This window comes from Triticum aestivum, chromosome 1B, assembly GCF_018294505.1.
Source record: "Triticum aestivum cultivar Chinese Spring chromosome 1B, IWGSC CS RefSeq v2.1, whole genome shotgun sequence".
NCBI lineage: Eukaryota > Viridiplantae > Streptophyta > Magnoliopsida > Poales > Poaceae > Triticum > Triticum aestivum.
Window position 1 is genome coordinate 424,356,055 of NC_057795.1, and position 3,743 is coordinate 424,359,797.

The following is a 3,743-nucleotide window of genomic DNA, read 5'->3' on the forward strand; positions in this document are numbered from 1 at the left end:
GAACGACGCCAAATCGAGCCACTGGACAGACACCTTTTGCTCTAGTCTATGGAGCAGAGGCAGTTCTCCCCATGGAACTCGTATACGGATCACCTCGAGTGCTCGCTTATGATGAGCTTGAGCAAGAACAGCTGCGGCAAGACGACGCGCTGCTCCTTAAGGAAGATCGTCTTCAGGCTGCTGTACGAGCTGCTCGATACCAGCAAGCTTTGCGCCGCTATCATAGCCGCAAAGTTAAAGCCAGAAGCTTCGAGGAAGGCGACCTTGTTCTTCGGCGCGTTCAATCCGCCAAGAATTCTAACAAGTTGACGCCGAAGTGGGAAGGCCCTTATTGGGTGAGACAAGTCACAAGGCCTGGCGCTGTCCGCCTTGAGACCGAAGATGGCATTCCAGTGAGCAACTCCTGGAACATAGAACATCTTCGTAAGTTTTTCCCATAAGGCGCGGTTGCCGGAACCCGTTCCGGCAACCACCTTTTGTACAAGTCTTGCCGCTGTTGCATGTAATCCTTTGTACAAAGCCGGGCGAAGATCCCGTGCATAAGTAAAACCCCATGTGCTCCGCACAGCTTGTCCATTTCATGCGTTAGTTCCTTTCTTGCATGCAATTATCTGACACTTTGTGCAGCACCTACATCCGGTAAGAAGTAACGAGCCGAAGAGCTCCATATTATTATTTTCTCTCCTTTCTTTTTCTTTTAAAGGAAAAGAAGGTTCTCTCGCACACAAGTTTGCCGGGGGGGCAGGAGAAGATTGTGGTGTGGGCCAGGCGTCGTTCAAGCAAAGACTTGCCTTACCGGAAAATGTGGGCCAGGCGTCGTTCAAGCAAAGACTTGCCTTACCGGGAAGCAAATGACAGAAAAGCTAAGTTGCCAAAGTTTGAGCAGTCACTTTTTAAATTTTTGAGTTATCTTCCTTGAACGACCCTGCTTTGTATGGCACGGAGGAACCAGCTCGTGGCTAGTTGCGCCCTTACTTTGTTTCGAGTCCGCTCAACAGCTTAAGCGTGCTGCATCTAGTCGCGACAAGGTTTCTTGTCGGAAGCAGTGCCGCCAGCAGGCTGCTGAAGTTCCGCACTCAGCGCTCATGGCTCGGGCGCCTGCGCCGACAAGTTCCCTAGAAGCGTAGGGTGAAAACATACAAAGGAAGGAATCTAGTAGAGGAAATAACATTGCAATTGATAACAGAAATAAAGTTATATTACAAAGATAACTTGTCGCAGCTCTAACAGACTGTTCTCATAACATGACTAGCAGCGACAAGGGAAGAGAAGAAATGGGCGGCCTAATCTACGCGTCCGCCCTCGACTCGCTTGATCTCGCTCACCTCGTCCACAATGGGTGCGACAAGGGCCTTGAGTGCATCCAGATCGGCGTCAGGCGGCAAAGATCGAAGGACATTGGTGAAGCTGAGGCCTGGATTGCGGAAGGCTACCTTCATCAGCACCTTCTGGAGAACCCCGGCGCAGATTTTGCGTGACTCGTCGGCCAGCTGCTTCGGGATCCTCTCCCGGAGCCGCTGGAGTGCCATCGCCACGCCCTTGAAGAATAGGCTGAGCTTGGCGCTGGGTTGAAGGCTCTCGTCGGAAGGATACCCAAAGTCATCCATCCCCAGCTGCGCCAGCTCCTCGTTGATGACGGCGGCAGTGTTCACCATACCCTCGGTCCAGTGCTCCACCGTGTCTCTGAATGAGTTCTGGGTAACTGCAATGCTCTCCAGCAGTGTCGCGTCAGCCTTGACCTTCTCCGCCAAGGTCTTCTCCCGCTCCTTGGCGGCCCCCAGCGTCAGCGTCAGCGTGGCCAGCTTCAGCTCCAGGTCTGCTTTGGAATCCTTGGCGGCGCTGAGCTCCTTGCCCCTCTCAGCGAGAAGGCCTTGCAGCTCACCGTGGGCGGCAACATCCTTCTCGCGCTCACGCTTGAGCGCGGCAAGCTCCTCGCCGCTCTTCCCAATGTCGGCCTCCAGCTGCGCCACCTTCTCCTCTAGCTCTTTCTTGGCGGCCTCTGCAGTTGCCGCGGCGTCCTTTGCCTCCTTGAGCGCCCCGCCAAGTGCTCGCTCACGCTCGGCGAGCTCTTCCTCGTAGCTGTCGAGGTGGGCCTTCCGCTGCACTAGCTCGCCTTCCCGCGTGGACTGCTTCTCGGCAACAAGCCTTTGTTCCTCCTCAGCCTCGGCCTTCTCGAGAAGAAAGGCCGTGCGCTCCTCATCTACTCGCTCCCGCTCCTGCGCCAGGGACCGAAGAGCTTCTTGATTTTGTCCCCGGAGCTCCTCCGTGCGCTTCTCCATGTCAACTCCCGCCTTCGCGACAAGTGCTTCCTGGGAAGCCAGCTTGGCTTGCCGGGTGCGGTAGAGTGACAGCAGCTTCCGCAGCAGCTGCTCCTCCTCAGCCTCGCCGCTGCTGCTGCCGGGCGCATCAACCAATGACAGCCCAGCAGAGGCGAGCACCTCCCCGTCAAAAGTCTCCCCCTCGACCGACGCCCTGGAGCTCGACGCCCAGGGTAGCTTGATGAAGATGTTGTCACCGGCCTGCAAGTAGGCGTCGGGCTGGGGCTCCTCGGAGCCCGGCTCCGCGGAAGCGGCAGAGGGTTCGGCGGTCGGTGTAGCGCCCGGCGCTCCTGCGGCCTCAGGGTCGTCAGTGCAATCGCCCGACCCCTCGTCGGCTTCCGCAGCAGCAGCCCCGGCGGCCTCCTCGCCGGCGGTCTCATCAGCACCGGCACCTTCCTCGCCGGCGCCCTCTGTCTCCATTGGCTCAGCCGAAGATGGGTCTGAAGAACAAAGAGGGGAGGAAAATCAATAAAAAAAAATTCAAGAAAGGAAAAACAGAAGAAGCAGGACCCAAGGGAAAGTTTTTGGGCAAGTGGATTACCTGCGCCAAGATCTTCAGTTGCGGCCTCGGTCGCCGCAGGATCAGCAGTGCTGTCCCTTGCCGGAGAGTCCCCCCTTGCCGGAGAGCGCTCCCTTGCCGGGGACTCCTCCCGTGGCGGCACAGTCGAAGCAGGTGGCACTTCGGGATCGGCCTCCGGGCGCTCCTGATGAGGCTGCTCTGCTCCTGCACAAGTCAACAAGCAAGATATCAACAAAGGAAAAAGCACTCAAGCGCGCCCGACAGCAGAAGGCTAAACTATGAACTTACGCTGGGGGCTGCGCTGGGGGCTGCTCCGAGGGGTGATTGTCGGGTCCGTCAAGGTGGTCTCGGACCCACCTCCTGCCGACGTGATGGGGTCATCCTCGATAACGATCACCGCGGCCTTGGCCCTCTTCGCCGCTCTCTAGGCCAGTGTTCTGAAAAGAAAGGAGTCCAGATTGGAGCAAGTCAGATACAAGATATAAACAGCAAGATTGAAGGATTATAAGAGCACCAAAGAAACTCACTCTTCTTCCTCCTCGTCGGAGCTGAGCGCGGAAAGATCGAAGTCCAGCCCTCCTCCAGTGCGGCGAGGTGGAGGAGTAGGATCCCTTGCCCGCTTGACGGGGGCAGTGGCAGTGGCCCGGGAAGATCCCGCTCCAGTTGTGGCTGCTGTGTGAGGCACTCCCGCGGCAACATTGCTTGCCGCGGTAGAGCGCGTCGCGTGGCTCGGTGGCTGTGGAGCCGGCTGCCGCCCTGCTGCGTCCCTGGCCCTGCGAAGGCGCCTCCTTGGCGGGGCCGGGGGCTCCGCCTGCGGCAAGCTCTCTGAAGGTTCAGCCTCCTCCTCGCCGGCCTCGCTCGACTCGGCTTCGGAACCGGCAGGCTCCTCCTCGCCCATGAACTCC